Source organism: Dryobates pubescens, chromosome 21 (genome assembly GCF_014839835.1).
Source record: "Dryobates pubescens isolate bDryPub1 chromosome 21, bDryPub1.pri, whole genome shotgun sequence".
NCBI classification, from domain to species: Eukaryota; Metazoa; Chordata; class Aves; order Piciformes; family Picidae; genus Dryobates; species Dryobates pubescens.
In genome coordinates, this window is record NC_071632.1 from 9,448,162 (window position 1) to 9,473,623 (window position 25,462).

The following is a 25,462-nucleotide window of genomic DNA, read 5'->3' on the forward strand; positions in this document are numbered from 1 at the left end:
GCCATGAACAAGAGGCAGCAACAAAACAGATGAAGAGGGGGGATCCAGTTCTTCTACTGCCATCCCAGCAATGGTATAGACATCAGAAAATGGTCCATGGGAGAAGGACAGAAGGGCCAACTTCTCTGTGTTGAGAGGGTTGTAGTACAAATCACTTAACAGACAGAAGTAGAGTCATAAAAGCCATGGTGAGTCTTCCCCTTCTTCTGTTATAAAGACTGAACATTTGATCAAACAGGGAAAACTGAATGTATGCAAGACTTGCTGAAGCTCCTGTGCTGAGGACTTGGCTCACTTGCTGACATGATACAGCTTTAGTTCAGCAAGGAGGAACATGAGAGCAGGTTAGATCTTCAACCATACCCTACTTGCTGAAAGTGATGGAGAGAGGAGAAAGGAAAACCTGAGCCAAGTGCCAGAATGGTTTGGGGTTTCTTTTATGATGCTCTATACCTGAAGCTCGATGTGAAAGCTTTTGAAATGCAAGGAATTAAAATTCAGGTCCAGACTTCCCATGTGGATCCAGTCCAAGTAAACCAAAAAGACTAAGTCTTCTGCTGTCTGAAGGTTAGACACCTTCATCTGCTGAACTGCCTGCTATCAAGCATGAGCTCAGCTCAATGATAATACATTAAAAAAAGCAAAGGTGTCAGAGGAGTGCATTTAATCTGAGTTTTATTTTTTTTAACCAGTGATTAAATAATCTAGATCTGTAAAATGCCACCTCTGAGGAAATGAGCCATTAGCCCAGCTCTGATGCTGGGGATTTTCCAAAGTATTAAGAAAGAAAAAGTAGTAACACATTTTCAAAACAAGCTGCAGATAAACAAGCACACAAGGGGTGAAAAATGGGATTGCAAGGGCTGTGATGACAGTTCTGTTTGCACAACACATTAATTTCAAGGTACTTGAGCATCTGTTGTATATTTAGTTCCTTTCTGCTAAAGACAATAAAGCAGGTGAGCATCACTTACATCTAGGAGACCATATGTTTATGAGATGTCAGGAGGTGCACTCAGCAGAGAGAGAGAGAGATGCACTCCCTTCAGGGGAGAGCAAAGCATGCTGAATTCCTTTGCACTAACTGCATTGATATATTGAATTATGTGATGGTTGGAGTCTGGTGCACATGATGCACCGGGAGAGGCTGAGAGGGCTGGGCTGGCTCAGCCTGACGAGGGACAGCTGTCGGGTCTCCTGCTGCTGTCTACAACTGTCTAGTGGGAGGTAATAAGCAAGAGAAAGGCAGACTCTTCTCACTGGTGCGCAGCAAGAGGCAGTGGGCACAAGCTGGAACATGGGAAATTCCAGCTGGCTAGCAAGTAAGTAGAGTTGGAGCAAGATCTCCTCCTGAGGACCCTTCCAATTACAGAATTCTGTGATGCTAAAATTGGGTCCTCCCCCATGAAGGAACAACCAATCTTCCTCATGCTTCAGGTTTTGATGGGAAATGCCAAGAAAGGAAAAAGAAAGCACATGAAAGCCAAGATGCATTTTAATTTGACTACATGGCTCCCAGGACAATTCAGCTAGAAATGCCTAAGGAAAGCAGCTCACCAATTCCCAACTTCTAGCAATGTTCACTCAGCTCAAAAATTACTAACCAGATAACTGCATCTACTCTTCATTCACCACTGCACTCCTGAAACAGCCTGGAAAGAGGTCACACATCTAGGAATTAAATTTAGCTGTGTGCACAAATTGGCCAAATTATGTGGTATTAGTGCAGGTGCAAAAGGAGAGCTTCAGAGGAGTTTGATCGCAGCTGAAGTCACAAGAGCAAAATATTGCAAGCTGTGAAAGTCCCCAGACCACTTGCTGAAAGGGTTTCTGAAGTGTTTAGAAAACAAATAGGGTGGTGCTTTTCTTTTCCAAGCCTGGGATTCAGGTGCTACGTCACAAATCGTAGTTGTGCTACAAAGACAGAAAGATTATCTCTGAAAGACGTTCTAGAGTGGTCTGTGCTTCCATGTGTATCCTGAGACATGGAAGCACAAGTGTTACGGTGTAACCTTGCATAACAAGTATCTGTACATAGAATCAATAATGTTGGAAAAGACCTCAGAGATCATCAGGTCCAACCTGTCACCCAACACCTCATGACTAAGCCATGGCTTCAAGTGCCGCATCCAATCCCCTCTTGAGCACCCCCAGGGACAGTGACTCCACCACTTCCCTGGGCAGCACATTCCAATGGCCAACAACTCTTTCTGTGAAGAACTTCCTCCTCATCTCAAGCCTAAACTTCCCCTGGCACAGCTTAAGACTGTGTCGTCTTGTTCTGGTGCTGCTTGCTTGGGAGAAGAGACCAAACCCCTCCTGGCTACAACCTCCCTTCAGGTAGTTGTAGAGAGCAAGAAGGTCTCCCCTGACCCTCCTCTTCAACCCCAGTTCCCTCAGCCTCTCCTTGTAAGGCTTGTGCTTGAGACCTCTCCCCAGCCTTATTGCCCTTCTCTGGACACCTTCAAGTGACTTAATATCCTTCTTAACATGTGACAGAAGGGAAATGCTGCAGAAAAAAAAAAAGTCAAGGGATTTACTGTTTGAATGAGTTTTGTTTAAAAGTAACCCACTGGTATTCCAAATAGTATATGAAATGGGGGTTTAGAATGTATTGATTGTTTGCTCATCAAGGAGCTGCACAGCACTCCCTCCTGATGTTAATGGAGGCATCTGATACTTGTGGTCAATACCTAAGACCTGTGTCACATTTGCTGAGAGGGCAGAACTGAAGCCTGTGTTTTAGGAAAGGGTTAAACAGATTCCCAGCAAAGGAGAGATGGATGGTTACAGTAGAGCTGGCACTGAAATAGGATTACATGGGAATGCTAATGGGGAAGACAATCAATGTAGCTAAGCACTGCTTCTGTTTCCCTGTTATCAAATCAGGGCAATGTTACCCAAACTATGAAAGCCTCTAGCTGGGCAGGAGATCTCCAGTCCACTAGATAAAGACCCATGCTAAGCTGCAGCAGCTAGGCAGAACAGAAATGCATCCTTGTATATCCAGCTGGCACTGCAGAGATGGGAACCACCATCTCATCCCATCCAGGAGAGGTATTAGTGTAAACAGATTTGCCCCACAAGCCACTCTGTTCTCCACAAGAATAGCAAGGGGAGCACCCATCTGAGTCTCTCCTGACCATTAATGGTCAAAACTTCCACTGACAGAAAGGGCAGAGGAGCAATCTCTGGGAGCTAAGCAAATCTGGCAGCATTTTGGAGTTGGCAATCTAGGGATGCATTTTTAGCATCCCTGAGCCCTTGAGGGCAAGGGGTGGACAGGCCTAGGAGCTGCTGGGCCAAGGAGCTGACCCCTGCCTGGGGCTCCTTGCTTTTATCCATACTAGTGCTCCCAGCAAGAAGGGTAGGGAGCAGCCCCAGGGGGATGCATGGTTGCTGGGCTCCTCTCCTCAGGCAGGCCTTGGGGACTGTTGGACTAACACATTTCATCATCCTGGGACATTTGATGGGGAGCAGCTGAGCTGCGCAAAGTCCCCAGCAAAAAGCCCACACCAACCTCTGCTGGGCTCTTGCTCGCCTGCCACCTCCTCCACCAGGGCCTGCAGCAGCCCTGAGCTCTCTGCTCACTGCTTATTTATTTATCTTGTGAAGATGAACCGGGAGCATTTCATCTTTCAGCCTTTCCTGTGCCCACAAGGCAGGACATAACAGAAGACCTGGCAGGAGATGCAGATGCTCATCAGCCTGGGGGTCCCTGCACTGCTTTTGGAAAGCTCCCCCAGCAGGAGGGTTTGGCCCCCGGGATGGGACCACACCAGTGTTGATAAACATTTATCAGCACTGCCATCATTAACCCATGTGCTTCTTGAAATAAAAGCCATGAGCCTAAATAAAGCCAAGAAAGATGTATATATACAACCAGCAGGAAACACTGGAGACTTGGAGTAGCATCTTTCCTATGCTGGGGGGTTTCCTTCTGCATAAACACAACAACAACTAGCAAATGTTTCAGCTAACAGTTATAAATAGCATCTTGTGTGCACACTCGGATGATTTACATGCTTGCCCTGGAGTGATTGGACTAGAATGACTTGCAGCTTGTTCCTCTTCCTCCATGGCCTGAGTTCTCCCATTACCTAAGCTTCATTGTTTTACACTTTTTATTCCAGGGCTTCATGCATGGCTCATTTGCTGCTCAGTTCCTTCCCGTGTCCAGCTTCCCTCCTTGCCAGCATTTCCAGCAACTGAGATGACACCTGATGGTGATCTGATCAATGGCTGGTTTCCTTCCTCTGAACTCACCCCATCTCACACAGCCCATCGGCTTCCCAGATGTTCCCAACTTGGTTTGTTTTCATAGACTACTTGAAAACATTTCAAATCCACCAGCAACTGGACAAAAATAACTCAGGCCTCAAGCAACTGTGCTAATTTTAATCACATGTGTCCTGCAGAAGAGGGGACACACACACACACAGACGTGTACCGAACACACTTTCACACCCGTGCATCATATGTGTTTTCTCATGCAAAGAACATCTTTCCTCTCTCTGTTACTCCTGGTCTGAAACAGTACCTTTTGAGACCAAAAAGATCACACAGCACTGCTTAAAAGTTCGTATTATTTGGATTGTCATAGCAAAGGGACTATTGGATACCCTCCTTGGGAAAATAATATACACCTGAGAATTCTCCTTACATTCATGAGCATATATAAATAAGCCTCAACAGTGAGATTTGATAATTGAGAAGAAAAGGCAGAACTCTCCTTGCTATCACCAGCTCATAGCTAGAGTCACTTTGCCTTCCCACCACCTCAGCTAAGCAGAGGCCAGAGAAAGTAAACACACCATTGTCCCAGTTTATAGACTTTTTAATCTCATGTGCCAACTCTTAGCCTTTTGAACTACAGTTCCACAGATGAATGTCATCTCCTCTACAACCCACATGTTGCTGGAGGTGGTTCAAAGACATATGGGGAGTGAGAACCTGTTGCAAGGGAAAGACAGCACTGTTTCTGCTGAATGCAGGAAACAAGCCAAATGAGAGCTTGTGATGTACAGACGAAGTCAAGACTGTGCTTGCTTAGCCCACTGCTCTGACAGCCTTGGCAACTCCCACAGACAACTGCAGAGTCAAAACCACTGACCAAGAGCTGTTGGCCTAGGAGAAGTCACCTGCTTCTTTGATATAAGGAGTCACAGAGGCAGACCTCCTGACTTATCCCAGCCCTGTGAAGATTCACATTGCTCAAGCAGCAGTGACAATTGCAGAGAGGATGTGCCTGTGCTGAGGCTCCACACAGCTGTGTGGTGCTGCAGAAGGGCTGGAGGCACTCCCACGCATGACAACTGTTTGCCTGCAGCTGGATTATGCACATGATTGCTTCCAATGGCCACAAAAGGCTGAAGAACGCAGAGAAAACAGCTCAGGCAATTGTTTATTTGTGTTTAAAAAAATGAAGAGACAAGAGTCTCCCAGCTGAGAGCATCAACACACAGCCAAGCATGTGTCTTTGGTGCTGCACTAAGCGAACCTTTCCACTAAAGGAGATGAAAGCTGGTACCTCCTGCCAGGCTGGGCCATGACACCACCTTGTGCTTCTACCCCACCACCAGTGACAGGACAGCCTCTCGCTGGATAGACTTCAGGAGAATCAGGGTCTCAATCTCTTTGTGCATCTGTCAGTAGAGGGCAATGTAGCTACAAACAACTGACCTGCTCCAGGTCCCCACCCAGCAGAAGGCAGGGACCTTACCTAGTATTTTATATTGCCATGTGTGACCTAACAGGGTGTCCTGCTGCTCTGTGCCGTGTCTAACATACCAGCAACTCTATGTCATTCAGCTGATAGGAGAATTAAAGCCCAGGGTATTTGTTTATGAAGGCAGCTTCCCTTGTGATCACTGCTATTTGTGGCAGGGTAAAAGGAGGGGACACAGCAGTGGAATGGGTTCCCAGTGGGCGTTTGTTTACTGTACTTTCGATGCTCTGGTTTATCAGCCCAGGGAATAAGTTATAGCTTCCCAGACTGCCTGTCTGGTTGCAGATTCCAGTCTGCTCCTCCAAGCTGGATATAGAGAGCAGCTGGCTGAAGCTAAATGAATAATACTGCCTCACAAAACAATAGTGCTGGGCTCAACATGTTGCACAGACATCTATTTTGAGTTTGGATATTTAAAGACTAAGGAGGCATGACAGGCACATTTAAGGGGCAGCAATTACCAGCGGCCTGCAGGCTCTGCCTTGGATATGAACAGATTAACACCTTGCTCTCTGCGTGTGTCAAATGCTCTAGTAAGGAGTTCACTTCTACAATGAAAGCATCTCTGAAGAGCTGACAAGTCCTTCCATTTGTATTTTCAACATTTGCAAGCTGGATAATCGAGAGGAGAAAACCCCTGTACTACCATCAATCCTATCCAGAACAAAGAGATTAAATGTGGTGCTGCTATTTCACTCCACCCTGTAACATCCATCAGTGGGAAAAGGCAGAACAGGCCTTCGTGAATAGAATAGAATTACCCAGGTTGGAAAAGATCTTGGAGATCATCAAGTCCAGCACCATCTAATCAACTAAACCATGGCACCAAGCACCCCATCCAGTCTCTTCCTAAATGCCTCCAGTGATGGTGACTCCACCACCTCCCTGGGCAGCCCATTCCAATGGCCAATCACTCTTTCTGTGAAGAACTTCTTCCTAATATCCAGCCTAAACCTCCCCCAGCACAGCTTGAGACTGTGTTCTCTTGTTCTGCTGATGGTTGCCAGGAAGAAGAGACCAACCCCCACCTGGCTACAACCTCCCTTCAGGTAGTTGTAGACAGCAATAAGGTCTCCTCTGAGCCTCCTCTTCTCCAGGCTAAACAACCCCAGCTCCCTCAGCCTCTCCTCACAGGGCTTGTGCTCCAAACCCTAATTTCAGGGCAAATTCTTTTCTCTGGAAGAATGCAAGCACTGTTAAGGACATCTTTCACACAGAAAGTGCCTCAATACTTAATAGCAGTTACAACTTTTCCAAAGTTAATGGACAAGGGAGGTTATTCTGCTTTTGAAGACATTCAGAGCGAGGGTATAAACAGATAAATAGGCTGCTTCTGGAGGTACTTCACCTCTGTTCATCCTCTGACTACAGCTACGCATATAGCCTGCATATATTTGTATTCCAGGAGACTGGATTCTTATTTTAGGCAGAACCTGCTTGCCTCTGTCTAGTTCATATGAAGCTGAACACGTGCAGAAGAGTGATTTGTAGAACTTTGTGGCCTGAGCCGAGCCAGCAAATACGTGCTGAAAATCCTGGCTCCCAAGAACATCATCACCACAGGCTGAACCACTCATGCAGGGTGGTGCTAAGATGAGGCCTCAACATGTAGGTTTCTTTTTACATCTCAGTGCCATAAAACTGGATACAAGCAGCCATAGGAATTTGCCAGAGAATTTATAAACTCATGGTAGCTTCAGGTACTTGTAAGCTCCAAGCTTTCATTATTCTCTTCAGCAGGAAGGAAAAAGACTCATTTAAATGGTGCTTAAGGGAAAAAGTCAATCTTTCTTAACAAGCTCACTGGCCAGTGACCCTGGGGTCAGAGAAAGCTCCTGATTGTAGTACAAAGTGACACTCTAACCTAGTTTTAGGGGCTGAGATGAAAAATGAACATAGAATAAGAAAGCTCTTGGTCTAGCCTTCAGCTAATTGGCAACACAAATTGGCCCACTGATAGCTTATGCACCGATGCATTAGTAGTTTCAGGACAAGTAATTCGAACTGTCTAGTAAAAGATATTGAGATAAAAAAGAAAGCTAGGAAATCCAAAACAACTATTCTCTCAAGTGTTTGCAGTCTTTTTTTTCTGCAGTTTTGAAACCAGCACAATTCTCACATCTGATCATGTATTTCTGCGTGAAGCAAACTACTAGAACAGCAAAACCAAACAATGGACAGAAAATCCCATGGTAAAGTACAGTATGCCACACTTCTGAATTTTGTCTGAAGATGGGACATGATACAAATGCTTTGGTCTTACTGTCCACATTAATTAAACTGAGCATGTGATTTGTAATACTAACAGTATTTAGCTGAAGCTTGTCAAACTACCCCTAAAAAAAGTGGCAGCTCTGCCCTCCAATACATCAATAATTCCTCCCATTTCATTATTATGCAGCCTATACATGTAGGAACTATTTAGTGGGCCCACACCTGCACAAATCATACCTGAGGTCTTATCTTCTCAGTACTCTGTGGCAGGAGCTGTGCGCAGCCCTCCTGGAAGTGAGCTCTGGGGACAGACACTCAGCATCAGGCAGTGCAGAGTCTGCCAGTGCAAACTTGCTTGCAGCTTGCAGACAGATTTTCTAGGTGCCTGTCGTGTTTCAGATAGTCACAAGTGCAGGACCACAGTGACTGAATGTCTAGGCCATGCATCCTGCTCCAGCTGGAGGATTTATTGTTGCAATAATTTGATATTAGGATGGTGAGCAGGAGAAAAAATGTCATTATGCTTGTTATCAGTCCTTTTGCCATCAGCCTGCACTGCTAAGTTTTTAACAACCGAGGGCACAGGAAGCAACTGAGAACCTCTAACTGAGCTGACGGTTTCCCATGATTTCAGCAATTCCCTACCCCACTTCTCATCCTGATTTTAAAGTGCTTTTGCTGGGACCAGCTCTATCCTCCACTGACACAGTTACAGCTGGTCCAAATCCCATGGGCTGAATGCTCCGTTCATATCTCTGGCAACGTTTTGCTGCTCTGGAGACTTCGTCTGGCCCATGTCTCCGATTTGAATTTGATCTAATAAAAGTCACAGCGTCTAGACGGCGAAACAAACTGCGCGGGGAGCACACGGAGCCTTCCCTCCGCTCCCCGCCGCCGCGACGCGGCGTGGTGCCACCCGACTCCGCACCGCGGTCTCCGGCCCGGCTGTCTCTTTGTGTCCGATGGAAGATACCAAACCCTCCTCCGTACCAGGGAGGGCCCTCCAGCGAGAGCAAACCACTTCTCCTTACCTCATGCAAATGTTATTCAGCACAAAAGGTTACTCCGTTTCCCAGGGACGCGGTTACAAAGCCAAGGAGATACACTCACGCTGCCTACTAATAAACGCTCGCTTAGTTAAACAACTTAAAGCTCCTCTCCGGATGCTGAGTTTAGGCAGCGCCAGCCGCACAGAACTCCCAGCTTCACCCTACAACCCGCACAGCGCTCCCTGATTCCACGTTAAATAGGCTCCCACCTGCTGCAAGACCCAAGGAATCATTCGGCGTTGCTTACTTATAAATAGCACACACCTAATCCAAGTGCTAAATTAAATTAGACTTAAAATATTCGCACAATCTACACCTGGTTCCCTGCTAACGGCAGCTAACGGTTGGACTAGGAAACGCCTTTCCCCCCTCCCTCTGGCAAAGCTCTCCCTCCGGGGCAGCTCTGGTGGAGAGAGCAAGGCTGGGCTGAGGGATGCACTGTGCCTCTCGATGCTGCCAAGTCTGCCATCCAACGAAGCCACCCTTGAGGGCTGCTGCCATTTCCCCCACCACCGCCTTCAGAGAGTTCTGAAGATTGGGGGGAGGTTTGGTTGTTTTTTTGTTTGAGTTTGTTAGCTTTTGGGGCTTGGGGGTGTTTTGTTTGCTTTCACAATGCACAAGGTACTATCTCCTTTTAATTTAAAATAGTAAAAACAAAGAAAGCAAAAGAAAAAGAGAAAAAAACCTCACCCCATCTTGCATTTTCAGAGGTGTTGAGAGTAGCTACTGGGCACCTCTGAAAACAAGCCAACATTTATTCGAGGTATCTAAAAAGTCTTTACTTAAACCCTTCCATTTTCACAGCAGCACATTGTGATTGATAACCACAGCCTTATGGTTCAAGCATTGCTGCATAATTGTTTCTGTACAATAATATGGTAACAGGTGCTGTATTTTTAGCACCTATCCTTGGCCTAAAAGGCAGCTTGCCCTGCTAGGCTTCCAAGGAACTACTGCAGGAGAAAACAGCTACTGCCTAAGAAGTGCTTCCATAAGCAGAGCCTGTGTCTGAGCAAGTTATGCCCGGCCCACTCTGCCTGTATTTACAGACGTCTGCAGGGCAATCAAAGCTGTTGGCAGATGTGAAGAATGAACAGCCTGGGCCAAAGCTCAACTAACCTTATCTCCCCTAAGGAGGAAGACAACTTTGAAAGTTCTGGATAATTCATTTATATATATATATAAAAAAATAAATCAAAATGCTTTTCATTTCTGCTTTAACATTGACTTATGCATAACAGAATGTGAGGAAAGGTAATTCAGGAAAAAAAAAAAAACACTCCACACCTTTATTTCTGGCCTGAGAAAACTATTTGGGGGCTTACCCTTTTGTTTTGGCTGCCAAAAAAAATCCAAACACCCCCCCCCCCCAACAAACCAAACCCCAACAAAACTGCCCACCATTATTCATACAGCTCTGTTTAGGATCTCTCAGCCTGCATGTCCCATATGTCAGGTTTAGGCTTTGAGAAGCAGCAAACAGCAAATATCTGAAACAATTTTGGGGTGGAGGGAGGAGAGAAAGACTAAGTGAATTCAGGTTCTATTTAACTCATGTCACAAAAGTCTTTGAAAGCCACCGTGGTGGCAGCAGTTAATGTGTTTAATTCAACTCTACCTCCTGGCACGCTGGAACGGAGTGAGAGGCACTAAAACCAGCCATCACAAGTTCTATAAAGTCCTTTCTTCTGGTAGTTATGAGCCTTGTTCTTAATGGTGTGGAAGCTGTGCCAAAAACTGTATCCCTGTAAACAGGACTTCTGAGTTGATTCCTTTGGAGATGATAAAATAGCAGTAACACTCAGGGCACCCAGGTAAATGACAGGCAGAGTGATGAATAACAGGTATAAAATAGTAATAATTTGCAAATTGCCTCGGGTTGGCTGAGTGTTGTGTAAAAATGGAGCCACTGCCTGTTCTGGAAGAATATGGAGCTTGGGTTTTAACCAGTAACACGCAGCCAGACTGCTGTGGCTGAAGGGTGAACCAGTGTTTTCATGTACATTTTTCACCAGCAGACCTAAGCGTGACAAACTGCTGCCTGAACAGCAGAGCCACCCAGGAGGAAGGATGAAAGGGAAACCAGGATTTTGAAAAAGGTCTTTCTGTTCCTTGCATTACCTCACAGACAGTGGGCAAGCCAAGGGCTCATGTTCCCCATCTTTAAAAGACTGGTGACAGCACACTGCTGCCCTGCGAGGGTGGTGAGAACATGGCCATGGGACTCTGAGACACTGAAAAAAGAGGAGCATTCTAGGCAGATACAGAGCAGACAGGCTGCCCTGGAAAGCCCTGAGTGAGCAGTGTGGCTCAGTACTTGCAAATTATAGCTGATACTTTTTTTAGGAGTCAGTGTTTTCTGGCAGTGATAACACTCTCAAAGGAACAGATCCACAGTTTCTTGCAAACTGTGCACTAGAGCAGATGTCATATTTCTGATGCTCTGGTCCATTACATGTATTTTTGGAACTCTAAAAACTCCTAAATCCTTTAAATCTAGATTGAACACCCTATCTGTGTTATAACATAAATATGCATAGCTGAAGCCCTGGTTATGACTGTCAATACTAACCAGAGAACACTAATGTGCTTAAATTTAAGACCATTTAATTTGCAGAAAGCTATTCAGGTGCTGTCAGTCAAGCTGGGAAATTGAAGAATATTTAAGCTGTTGATTAAGTACTTAACATTGCAGGTTAATGCAAAATTGTCTGTCCTACTTTTCTTCTGGTTATATGATGACCTGTATAAACACTGGAGTTCTGTCTCATTCCTTCTGCTGCAATCAGACCCACACCACCCCAAATAAGCCAGAACTAGAGAAGGTGTAAATGAGCATTGCCTTGTCAGGCTACCCACTAGCAGCTCCCTTGTGCTGCTCATTTGCTCTCACCAATGAGATGCATGTGAGACCCAAATAAGATAGGAAGAAGTAGAAAGCCCATGGAGCTATTCCTCTTTCCAGACCTATAGTGAGACCTCCTTAAGAAGGGAGGGCAATGCCTGGGAAAGCATGGATGGAAACAGGCACGTTTTTCCAGGAGCCTGAGTTTTATTAGAGCTTCCAGAGTGCTAGGAGTCAAGGTGAAAGTGGCAACACTAGATCCCTCTCTGCCTAAAACAGCTTCTGTCTGAGAAAATCCTGACCCTGTCATCATTTTGCACTTGAAAGTAGGAAGGTGAAATTCTCCCCCCTCTAGTGGCTGGGGATTTGCGTGCAGGACAGCAGGTCAACATCACAGAACTGAACAGAGCATTTACACTGCCAGTGCCAGAGCTTTCATGGTGAGGCTTTGATTTCTTTCTTTTTTCCCCCCCTTGAAATCATAGTCTCTGCAAGAAGGGTTTACAGGATGTTTTCAGTATAAACCATCAAACCAAACCACCAAAAGCAACCCAAAACAACACACACACAACCTCCTCACCAACTTTCTAACCCTTCTTAAAAAGAGAGTCCAGAAAAGATGACCAAAAGCAATGTAAAAGATTTAAAACTCACAGAGTCTCCCATCCTTGTTGTGAGCTATTGCAAATTCGTGTGATTTTAGGCAGATGGACATGCTGCATGTTAAGGCTGCCAGCATTGCTTTGTTGAGCACCACTTAGGCCAGGGTGATTTCTGTTGCTCTGGCCACAGAGGTGGTACTGGCCCAATCAACAAAGCCGAACTAAAGCAACCCCCTTGCTATGAATAATTCATGACCCTGCCACTCCAGGAGACCGAATCCCTCTTACTAGCAGTGCTGTGCTACAAAGCTCCTATGCAGGTGTTTCTTGTGAACCTCATTTAGGGAAGATGAAGTTGATGACCTAAGGTGTCCTCTGTCCTCACAGGTCTCCCTTGATGTATTTGAGATGAGGAACAGTTCACTTTTATCTCCCTTTGATGTTGTTTCAAGAGTTGAAAAAATCCAGTGCAGCGATTGAAACTCTTTGATTGAAGCAGAGATAGCCCAGTGGCAATCTCCTCCACATACACTTGCAGAACCCACCTCATCTCCTTTGGCTCCTGACATGCCATCCCCATAGCTGCTGCAATGGCTTCCTCTTCTACATGACACCAGGGAAGAGTACCATTAATTTCTTCCTTATTTTAATGAGGTTTAGCAGCCAGAAGGGAGGCACAACAAATGCTGCATCATCATTCAGTTCCCACAGATAAGCAGACCTCAAGCCATATCTGGGACAGCAGCTGATGAAGGCAACATGCACTGACATATTACATAGACTCAATGTGATGGAGGTAACCCTGCTACTGCTCAAGGGTTAGAATTTTGGGGGTTAGCTACACAAACCCAAATATTTACTGAATCAGCTTCTGTGCAGTTAAGGAAATTGTATTACCACCTGTCTATGTGACTAGTGGACTGGAAGGATTCAGTGTTCCACTAAAATAATACATTCTTACAACAGGATACACACTTGTAAATGGCATAAAAATGTAAGTCTGATAACAATGACACATGGAGCATGTGCCTTTTGGGTTGATTTAGACCTAAAAGTACATGTGAACTGAACCACTGAAGAAGAACACTCATGACTTATATCTAAGTGTTTATTCTAGCATGTGTTTACTTCCCTTGCAGGTGTTTTTTTTTCAACTGTATTCCCAGAGTAGTCAGGATGTTGGTAAATATTCATTGGCAAAAACAACCCCACATGACTGGAATTCACTCCCAGCAGGCATTAAATTGGAACAGAGGAACAAAGGATATGCCAGACTTGATCAGACCACTGGTCTGTCAAGCCTGGTACCCTGCCTCTGGCAGTGGCCTGTTCTTTATGCTTCAGACAAAAGCAAAAGGAAAAAAAGAAGGGAACAATAATAACACACCTATCTGGAAATGAGTCCCAGAGACTTCACTCAGACTTATTACATCATCTTAAGTAGCTGGGACTGGAGTTCCAGCGAGTCAAATAGCTTCATACAGCACTACGGGGAATGATTGCATTCACTCATTTTTTTGCTGCACTTTATCGATCATCTAATTAGGAGAGACCTTACTTTAATGATTTGCAGCTTCTGAGTTTCCCTGACACTGCTTAAAATGATCTGTGGCTTCTCAGGCATCATTTTGGTGGGTGGGTGTCTCAGAAATCAATCAGAATTGACTCTGGCAGTTCGACACACAAAAGCTGCCCTGTTGTGCTCAACAGCACAAGTCCAGGAGAGCTGGGCAGTGTCCTGAAGTCAGCATCTCAGGTAGCCTTTGCAGAAATTTGATTCCAGGTTATGCTTTTATTATTGTAGTTTATCCTGTGTTAAAGGCTTCTCTATGCCATCCTGCTCAGGACCCACTGTGACTGTCTCAGATCTGACACTCCCTACCCTCAGAGACTTTTTGGTCCAGAAGAGAAATTGTGACAAGTGAATGAAATTGGTAAGCCAGTAGAGAACGTGGAAGGTAGGCTGGAATATTCACCAGGAGAAAATTAAGAGGCTTCTCAGATGCTGGTATGATGACAGATCTGCTCTGCTCATTGAGCATGTGGTTTTATTGGCAGTATCAGCAGAAAAGCTGAGGTTTCAGTGACATGGAAACTGAGTGATGCTCTCAGCCCAGATATATTGCCCTCTGGAGCAGATCTGGGGCATGCTGATGGCAAATAAAGGCTCTTAAAGAACCTTAGAGGCGTTCAGTGCCGTATTCTTTACAGGCAGCACACAAACAAGTATGCCATATCTTTGCATGCACATATGCAGGTTGAGTCTCTTCAGGTCTGTGATCAAGCAGAGCACCTCTGGTTCTAGGTGAAGAAAAAGGGTCTTTAGACTTATTTTCTTTCAGATTTTGGATACCCCTGCCTCAGGCCACTTTCAAGCACTTCAGCTGAGAAATCTTTGACCCCACTGCACTACATTACACAAGGGATTTGTGTCATTAAGTGCTTGCTTTTGACCCTAATAAATTGTAACCACATACGTTGTGTGCCAGTGCTGTGTGAAACTAGTGTGTGTGAGAACTGATGCTCCCAAAAGAGTGGTACAGTGAATGCCACTGGCAATAAATGACTGGCTGCTGAGGAAGGCTGGTTATAGTAAGAGAAACCAGTGCTTTGACCTTAAAAACTGTTCTGAGCACATCCAGTCAGTATGGAACTCAGTCAAGAATGGGCATCTGTGGTTTTGGTCTGTTAACTTGTATTTGACAGCCTGAGTTTTGGCAGCCTGAAAAGATTAAGAAAGAAAAAGGAAAGAAAAAACCTGCAGCCCAGACAGGGCTACCCTTGCACTGACACAGGTAGCTGCAGGGGGATTAGAGCTGGGAGGGAGGCTGAGACGCCAGGCACAGTGGTACTGGTGGACCCAAAGATCCTGGTGCTCACTTCTCCCTCAGCTGGTTGCTGTTTCTTTGAGGATTTGAGCTGCCTGGCTGCTGGGTGAGGGTTTGCAAAGTGCCCGCGTAGAAAACTTTTCCATTTGTGCTTCTGCATCCAGCTGCCAGAGGAGAGGAGCATGGCCTGGGAGTCCAGCAACACTCTGCACACCCCAGCTCCCTGGGGCATGCTCTGGGCTGAGCAGCTTGGCTGCCAGTTTCAAGCTCTTCCTAGTGCTTTTAGAACTGGTATTGCTCTTCCCCCGCCTCCAGGGAGCATTCTCCTGCAGAAGGTAATTAAAAAGAGGAGCTCAAGTCTGACCACCATCAGGTATAAAACTTGATGAGAAGAGAAAACATTGAGCCTCCAGTGAGTAACATGATTGTCTGAGTGTGTACCTGTGGGCTTATTGCCTGATAAAGCTTTTTCTTTTTCATTGCTTGAAGAAGGGTGTGAAGATTTTTGCCTGATTGAAGCCATAACAGGCCAGCAGATTTAAAGAAAGGCACTTGTCATCTTTTTGCTGCCAGGAGGCTAAATGCCAGGAGAGATAGATGCATGCAGTACTTCTGCCAAGACTTTTATTAACCCTTGCCACTGTTAGGCCTGTGTCAGACAAAAATGCCCTTCATCACACTGAAGCATCTAATGGTGAGATGCTGATGATAATGCTATGCTAATGACAAAGGATTTTGCAGGCATTCTCCTTCCTCCAGTAGCCAGAACCAAGAAGCTGAGACTGCTGTGTTGATTGTGGAAATCCTGGGTAAAGAGGTACTTCTGTGCTCTGAGACAGGAGCTTAGAGTACTGCTGAATGTCATTCTGAAATATGCTGATTTGATGAGGGGTGTGACTGTTGTAACACCCAGCAGTGTTGTCTTCTGCCAGTGCGATGAAGGCGGGAGCCAGCTGGAAGGCAAACTACACTGCTCCAGAAACTCATGCTGTAGCTGAGCCTTCCAGACCTCTGAGAGTTTGTGACCATTCCAGCTCAGGGTCATTTAGCAATAATGCCTCACAGAGAGGTCATTTCTCACAAGCTAACTTGTGACTGCTGATGTTTTGAGGCTGAAAAAATAATCCCCTCAGTAAAGAGCAATAGGAAATGCCAGCCTGGTTGGTCATTGCAAGTAAACCAGCTGTTTAAAGTTGTGTCTGGTAAGAGGGCAGGATTACCTTCCCAACATCTGGAACGCTTAATGAAGTAAGGGGTAGAAAAGCAATGCAAAAGCCCAGTTCTAGTCTCTAGCAAGGACAGAAAGACTGAACATTTGGAATTATTTTTTGATTACTCCTCTAGAACAGCATGCACAGCCCTTATGGAGTGTCCAAGCTGCCATGTGGCTTGTTTGGGGGAGTTGCGAGTGTCTGAGCAGACATATGGTGAGGTGAAGAACCAGCCGGTGCAGGCTGACACAGACCCTGCCAGCTCACTTGCTGCTGCTGCTGCTGGGCAATTAGGCACATCAGGAACTCTGAGACTTTTTTTTTTCTTCTTCCCCCTCTCTCCATGTTTCTAAGTGGAAAAAGACATGAAATATGTGCAGGTCTCACGCACGCTGTCCCTGCTATTGTCTGTGTCCCCTCTCAACAGTCACCAAATAAAGTAAGACAAAAATAACACTGTTTGAACTGAATGTATCTCTGTGCAGAGGGCTCATGCAATGCCCTCAGCAGTATTCAAGTCTTGCCTTGGGACTGCATATGGCTCTTGGGTGAAACAGTCGCACAAAGAGGGCTGTTGTATCCAACAAGTTCCTTCTGCACAATAAAAGTCTCTGCCATAGGAATAAAGCCCCTTTGTGCAAGGAGTGGAGCATTTCCAGTGTATGGCAGTGGAAGGAACACCCCTAGAGACTGGGCAGCATCAGGCATTCAGAGGAACTCATCACAGGACATTCGCCATGGTCCTTTCCCAGCATGAGGAGTCTTTTCTGACTCTGCCTTTTCATAGTGGAACACACAGCAGCATTGATCCCCAAATGATGAGGCCTTCTGCTGCACCCAGCTCTCCTTGCATCAACAGAGTGAGCCAAGCCAGGCCTGTAGTGGCCATGCTGCTGTGGGAGCAAGCTGGAAGCTTGCAGAGCTGAGCCCTTGCTGCTGCACAGTTGTCTGTGGAAGAGAAAGGGTGAGGGGGCTGGAAACTGCTGCTGTAGTGTAGCCAGGCCATGCTGGGACCTTTTGGCAAAGCATCCAGGAATGGCTGGGACACCAGGAGCTTGTAACCCTTTCTCCAGAGGCTGGGCTGCAGTTCATGTGCTGGCTGGGGAGCCAGAGAGCCCCAGATAAATGCCTACAGCCTATGCAGAGATGCCGGTGCTTAAATGCTCTGACACTGGTCCAGCCTCAGCTCGTGATCTGAGGGAGCCCCTGCTGCTGCCTTGCCCAGATGAAAAGCACTCTGTAAAGGCAGGGGCATTTGTGAGGCTGTGGCTTGAAACCACATCTGAAAACAGACCCTGTCAACAGAACATCAAACCAGACAGCGGCTACCTCTGAAACCACATGCAAGACCTGACTTAAGCTGGATGTGCCAAATGTGCACGGCAAAATGGCTGCTGTGACCACATTTCCTGTCATCCCCAGGGCGCCATGGTGCCATGAAGCAGAGCATTCATCCCTGGCAGCGCCGGCCAGGAGATGGAGTGGCCTCGGGTGCCTCAGTACAAATGCTCCCATTGCTGCCAGCGCTCCGCAGCCCCTCTGCTGCTCCCTGGCAGGAGAGCAGGCGCAGCACAGATTGCTCACTCAAGTGGTCTGCTGGGAAGTGCAGCAAGACCTGGCTCCATCTGCTGCTGCCAGTGCAGGGCACTTGACTGGCTTGGAAGGTGGGAGGTAGACATGAATGGTCCCAAATGTGTGCAGTCTGCAGAGAAGCAGGAGCTGTTGGCTGGCTAATGGCAGCAGGCTCTGTGGGCACCTTGGCATCCCATTGAGCAGCATGGAAAATGTTTTGCTCTGGGCCTAGTTACAGCAGGACCTGTGGTAGGTAGGACAACCCTTCACAAGGGCTCAGGCAGAAGCTGGAGGTAGAAAAAATTCTGTATTTTAGGTGTCTTGGTTCGGGGAAGGGATGGGGAACTGTTGACCTGCTGCACTCACTCCTGTAGTGCATGAGACACAGCCCAGACTCCTCTCCTGGGCTGCGGAAAAGGCTGCTGGCTCCCTTGTTACCTCTGATGGTGACTGGCAGTGCTTTGTCTGTGAGTGGTGGCTGCTCTGCACCGCTGGAATGCCTGGGGAATTTCTGCCTTAAAACCCACCCTGGCTCCAGGGCAATCAAGTGCCAGGACGAGAGGGACCAATTAGAGGGACCCATGGAGAGCAGGAGAGGCTGCAACGCTATTCACTCGATGTCACTTCAAAAAGGTTTTCTTTTCTGTATGCTTAATATGCAAATACTTAATGGGGTGTATTAGAGCACAAGAGCCATAACTTGAGACCTTTCAGTCAAGATTAAACAGGTGCTGAGGCTTTCTTTTGAAGGCCCAGCACAGCTGTGAGCCTGCCCTCCCCCGGTAAGTGATTATGGGATGCTGCTGGAGCATTTTCCACATCCCTCCCCCACGATGCCTTGTCGGCTCCTGCAAAGACCTTGTTGGGGTTTTCTTTTTGTCTTTCTGCAAGAGACTGTCCTCGTTGTTCAAAAGGAGCAGGAGAAAAGAATTGTGATTTATTAGCTCTGGCATGGAGGGCAAGGTTTTGACCTCAGGTGTGAATCTGAGAAAAATACTATTTTCCTGACAGCCAGTCCTCTCAGAGTGAATTAAACCTGCTATTGTGAGGAAATGGATTAAAGCCATTTTGGCTTTTATGACAATATCAAGGTGGTTACTTTATAGAGCATCTAGGATGCAGACTTGCTCCAAGGTGCTTTATAATTATCAGTTTAAAGAGAGAGAGTTTGCCTGCAGAGATGAATCAATGGGTGTATTCTATGAAACATTAATGACTGCTTGTGTGGATGTAAATTTGGGGGTATGAGCCTGAATCTCTCTGTGCTGTCCTGCAGCTGCAACTTAAGCGCTTTCGCTGTTAGCGAGGACCATAATCCAGCAGCACAGTTTTGCTGGAGGAGCTTTACATCATCTGCTAATGTAAACAATATTGTAAGAGAGCCCGACAGCCCCACAGGATTTTCATTGAGCCATGATTGATGTGGAAAGGGATGGAACTGCAGTGATTCTGCATCAGTCACAGCTCTCGCTTGGCTCTAAAACTGACCCTGTTAGCACAGTCTGACTTGGATCATTTGTCTCAGAAGTACCAAGGGATTTTAAAACAGCTGTGGATTCAACCATTTCAAATGGGAACATATTTTTGGTTTGTGGTAAGAACAACATAAACCGTATGTGTTTCAGAACTCGGCCCTCAGCATTCCTGGCTTGTTTTGTCAGCGCAGCTTTGCTCTCCTCGGCAGCGTTGCCACATGCAGCTCCACTGTGGCTTTTTCCCCCCCTCCCCCCCCTCTTGATTTTGTTCTTTCCACTTCAGATCTTCCTCCTTTCTTTTTTCCCCTCCCATCCCCAAAGAAAGATGGGCAGAAAGAAAATGCATCACTTTTGCTTTTTACAGCTAGGCAAGGTTTTGAGCTATGGGAATGCTTAAGCAAAAGAAGCATTTGTTTGTCAGCCTTTGATGTATTCCCCCATCTGATGTGTTTTCTCCTAAATGCTGTTGATCATACAAGTGCCCACTGGTACAAGCAAGTATCAGACAGCACGGCAGAGCCCTGTAACGGCACAGAGTAACTGTGCTGCCAGCCCTCTCTCTCTGTGTCCAGATGGGTATTCTATTTCACTAATGCAGAATTACTCTGATTTTCTGCTCCTCTCTCCAGCCCCTTCTGTGGCTCCTCCCCTTCTCCTTCAGCAGGTTCTGTCCCCACTGACATCTGTTCCAAGGAATGATGAACTGAGCTTTGGAGCAATTACCACAGTTTGCATTTCCCGAAGCAGCTGCAGCCTGTGTATCAAAAACACCAGCACTAAAAGTCAACAGGGTGTAAAAGGTAACAGTCTCCCACCTCAAAGCTAATGATGTTTTGCCCTGTGAACAAGAGCTGCAGATCTTAATTTGCTGGCTCCTTTCTCATCTGTACAATTTTCAGCCCTTGTGTAATGAAGCCTGCCTGGTTCCCATGATGTGATATTATATTATCACAATGCCCACGTTAAAGGCCTTGCATTTCACACCCCCAAGCACCTGTGGCTCTTCAGCAAGGAGGAGAGCTCCCATGTGCCAACTTAGACTCAGTTTTGCAGCAGTAAAAGCCTGATTCTGGGAATGCTCCTCTGCCTTCCTTCTGGCTGAAGGCAGCAGGGACTGGGGAGTGTTTGGGGTGCTGGGGGTGACTGCTGTCTGAGGGGTTGTGTGCTCCAGACTGTGCCTGGGGATTGATGTCACAGAGGGCAGGAGCCCAGCCATTTCCACGAGCTGCTCACACAATGGATGTGAGTGTCAAGGTGCTGCTGCCTGAAGTATGAGCACCTCAGAACAAACCAGAAAATTGGTGGCACTGCCAGCTTTCAGGAATGCTTTCCAGGGGTGGTAGAAAGCTACACACCCAGCACCAACTTTCTTCAGCATCCTCCTCTCTGAATAAAGGGTGACCTCATGCCTTCTCCTCTTCCTCCACAGGCAGTGACACACTGATCTCTTGTAAACTCAACCCTGTGCACGTTTGCTACAATGTGAGCAGCTTTTCAGCAGGCAGTTCCTTGGAATTACTCAGAGTAGATTTGTGGCTCCAGCAAGTGCATACTCTGCCAAAGGGCTGCAAACAGACCAGAGCACCTAGAAACCCTATCTGAGCTTTTATCCCCCTCTTCACTTCCCAGAGCTCACGTCAAACATGAGATACGGGCTGAGCTGGCAGTGTACAAACGTCACCTCTGGATCTGGATGGCCAGGACCAAATGGAAGCTGAAGCAGGGTTTAGTGCCAACCAGAAGAAAGCTGTAATCATCCTAGTACTGAACTGAACCTATCTCTGCTTTCTGTTTGGAGGTTTAAATACTGTCCACATCATCACTGTCACTGCAGTTGGTCAGAATAACTGGCTCTGAATGTGAGCTCTGATTACACAGGAGAGCCATACACTCTCCAGCTGTTAAAACACTTCTCTCTTGGTCTGGGGACACAGGTAGATTAATTTGCATTGCTCACATCTTGGCCTTGGATGCCTGGCAAGCCTCATCCCCCAGGGCTGTAGCACTGCTATAGGGCATTAGTAGGAAATCTTGAGTTGTATTTTCCCTAGAAAAATGGTATGGACTTTGCAGTGTGTGGGAGAGCACTGCTCACCATTTGGAAGGATGCTGGCCCAAACCCTGTGAGAACATTGTAATAGGCCCATGGAGGACAGAAATGGAGTTTTCCTGGGAGTTTCTATATTTGGTGCCTAAACTTCACAGTGCCTGATGCCTTGGAAATGAAATGGCCTTGGCTGTTATATCAAAAGAGCTGTGAAAATTTTCTCCCAAATAGGCACTCATGCTCAAAAGTGCTGCCTAAGAGTTTTGTTCATAAAGAGCTCTTAGAGATCAGATATCGATCATTTCCTGCCCCGAGTCAGCTGCAAGGACATCACCAATACCAAATTATTACAAGCAAAAGCAGTATTAGATCCTTGGATCAGAACCTGTCCATGGTTTGTCAGGATATTTCAAGGCCTGAACAGTATTTCCAGTCTCCACCCCAGGTCACTAACTCTCCCATCACACAACGAAGTTTCATTTCTAGGAGAACAAGAGTTTCCTGGCATTGAGATCTGATTGCCTGATTTGAATTTAGATGATTCCATCAAGGCAATAACAAGATCTGGGATCACAATCTGCTGGAATAATTTAGTAAGCCATACGAGGTCACTATTGCTTCTTACAACTATGGCTTAGACATAATTTACCTGGCAGTAACTTGACCTGGAAGAGAGAGGTTTATCTTCTTGGCATGCTGTGCCTGGGTAGCTCGACAGTCTCTACATAAATTTGAGATCTTTCATTCTCCAGCTGGTTGTTATTACTTATAATCTCTTAATGCAAAAAGTATTCCTTCCAGAGGCCCCTTTCCTTGCCTTTCTTACCTTCATTTTTTTTTATTAAAGAGAATTTATTGCATGTTGTTTTGTCTTAGGATCTCAGGCCCACCCCCTTGCAGTCATCATCATTTCAGCATTTGTTATGTTTTAGGTGCCTCTTCACTTTTAAAGGTTGCACTTCATTAATTCATACAGGTTTCAGAAAACACTGATTGAAAGAGCTCTGTTCAAAACCTTTCCTTGTGGATGTGTCCTGCAGCACTGCTAAGCATTCCTTTTGTGGAGAGATTAGGAGCAGAATGGGGGAATTGCAGGATTACAGCAGAAACAGGGGAAATTGCTGCAGGGATTCCTGAGGGAGGCTTGATCCTAGCCAGTCTCGAGGTAGTTCTTGTGCAGCTTTCACACACCCTGCTCCATCCTTCTCTGGCTGTTTGAGACCTCCAGAGAGTTGGTGTCTGCTCACACTGTGCAACTGCACTGCCATTCTCCATGTCTTGGGGCACCTTCCCTACCCCTTTTCCCCTTCCTTGGTGCCAGCAGGGACTAAGTGGTTTCTCATCACTGCCTCAGCCGCCTGCCAGCTGCTCCCTTCTGACGTCTGCAGTGCTGCCCCTTCTCCCACACCTCCTGCTGCTGTTAGCTGAAGCACTGGGGGATTTCTGCTGCCCTTTGAACCTCTCTGACTGCTGGAGCATAAAATGCCCCTCAGCATTTCCATGTTCTAGAAAGGGTGGTTTCACTTCCCTTTGGGGTTTTGGGGGTTTTCAACCCCAGGATGAGTGGCCCACTGTAGACTCCACTTCCTGCTCCTTTGCCAGAAAGAGCCAGCACCAAAGATCTGCCCTGTCCCTGTAACCAAGCTCTGTGGGAAGCCCTGCACCACCTTCACTGTTGTGGGGGCAATGAGAGACAAAGCCCAGCTTGAAGCTGATGTCTGCCCATTGCTGGCAAGACCCAGTGTGAACTGGCTGATGCCTCACTGTCTTGGTCACCAGTGCTCCCATGAGAACTTGGTGGCTGCTCCTGTGCACACTGGGGCTTCCCTGGGGAAATCCTGCAGGCATGGCCCATGCCCAGGGTGTTGCAGGCTGAGTCCTGAGGGACTGGAATGCTAGAGAGGACTGGAAGTTCAGCCTGCTCTGCTGCACAGGTGCAGCCCCTGAGAGCTGGAAGGTGGCAGACTCTTGGTGTCCAGCCTCAGTCAATGACTTGACATGTGCAGCATCATCACTGGGATTAGAGAATGGACACAGTCACCCTCAAAGGCAAGGAGGAGCTCTGTGGCAATGCCACTTTTCATTTGGCAGGACATAGTGGCCTTCAACAAACTATTTTGCAATGCAAACCTCCTTTACAGTCTGATAGAGCCATCAGAGTTGCTATTGGGTGTCTAAGAAGTTTTCCTCAACCATCTTTTATGTTTAGTTTTATAGCTATCTGGACCCCAATCAGCACCAGTGTCTCCTTCCCATTATTGTTGTACCTCATTTTAGCAACATGACAAACAGCAGCAGCCTCAGAAACACGGGTTTTAAAGAGTGACTAAACCCTCACCCACACTTTAAAATTGGGGCAGCTGAGAAAGAGCTTTTATGTAAGATGATGCTGAGCATTATGGCCAGCCTCATCAGGTTAGTATTTTTTTCCCCCTTCCTCCCTCCTCTTAAGATATTGCAATTTTAGCTTGTATTTGCTTTTCTTCCAGCTCATGGCTCCACTTCTGACTGGAAGGCAAAGCCTCCAAGCAGAGCTCTGCTGATGTCTGTAACATTAGCACAGGGCTGTCAGGGAGCAGACGGCATGTGATCAGAGAGGCTAAACCGGGACGCTGTGATTCAGATAACTGCCTTCCCTATTTCTGGCTCTGCTTCCAGGTCCAGGTTCTGCTGCTTCTCGTCTCAGAGGTGGGGGTGCAGGGCCACAGCATCCTGCCCTGGCCAGCAGCCAGCGCTCAGGACTGAGTAGGAGCAGCATGTGTATGAAGCAAGGCTTAGAGCATGGAAGAGGAACTAGGAACAGGGCTGGGCTGGAAATACCCCAAGGAGCAAACACTTTTTACTAGCCCTGTCACAGAATTTCCTGCTTCTCCAGCAGTGAGAAGCACTTGGCCACACATGAGGGAGCTGCTCTATCTCCTGTGGCTCCCCTTCCACTACTTTTGCTTTTGAAACTGCATTTCTCAGCAACTGTCCCAACACACTGTCATCTCTAGCTCTTCCTCCTGACCCTTAGTCGAGTACTTGTGGTGGAGGGAGATGCCCCTGTGGAATTTATCCAGCAGCCTTTGAACTATTCAGAACGGTACAACTTCAGCAAAATTTTAAGCTGCCCCTGGAAACTGCAGGTTATTTTTTATTGAAAGAGAGATTTAATTGAAAACTCAGGGGTTTATCCTCTTTTGGGCTATTGTTTTTATTATGAGAGTAATCACTTGAAGTGAATTTTAAATTACAGGGCAGTGTCATAGGAAAGAAGCATAATTTCATTCCTATAAGAGAGTTGCCCACCCACAGCTGAGAGTGATCTTCTCCTTGCTCAGCCTGCCAAAGGGCACATAAACCTACAAGAGGCAGAAAGCAGAAACGAAACTCACCAGTCTGCACTGCACACAGTGCTAAGACAAAAGGGTTGCTCTACCCAAACTACCTATTTAATTCCCATCTTCCGTGGCAAACATTACCCAAACTCCTATTTAAGGTTATTCTGCCATTGCAGATATTATGGCTGGTGACTAAAAGGAGTGGGATTAATGCTGCTCTTTGATGTTCAGTAGGTGGGCTCCGGAGGAAGCAGCTGCTGCTCCATTTGTACAGGTCAACTGTAAAAGCTTTAACGAGGCAACAACCAGTGACAGCCCTGTGCCACAATGTTGGCTGCAGGTGGCCTCTCCCTGCCCTGGCCAGCAAGCCCACACTACCAAGCAGACCATTGCAGGGCACAACATCTACCTGAACTTCACAGATTCTTCTACCCAAGCCTTTAAACTAAAGCCCTTGTTCAAAGGTCTCCCCAGACCTGTCTCCCTTCACAGTTCCCCCTCCCTGCTGGCTTCAGCCTGCTTCTGGCACAGGTCTAGTTCCACTTTGTTTTTGTTTTTCCTTCACAAT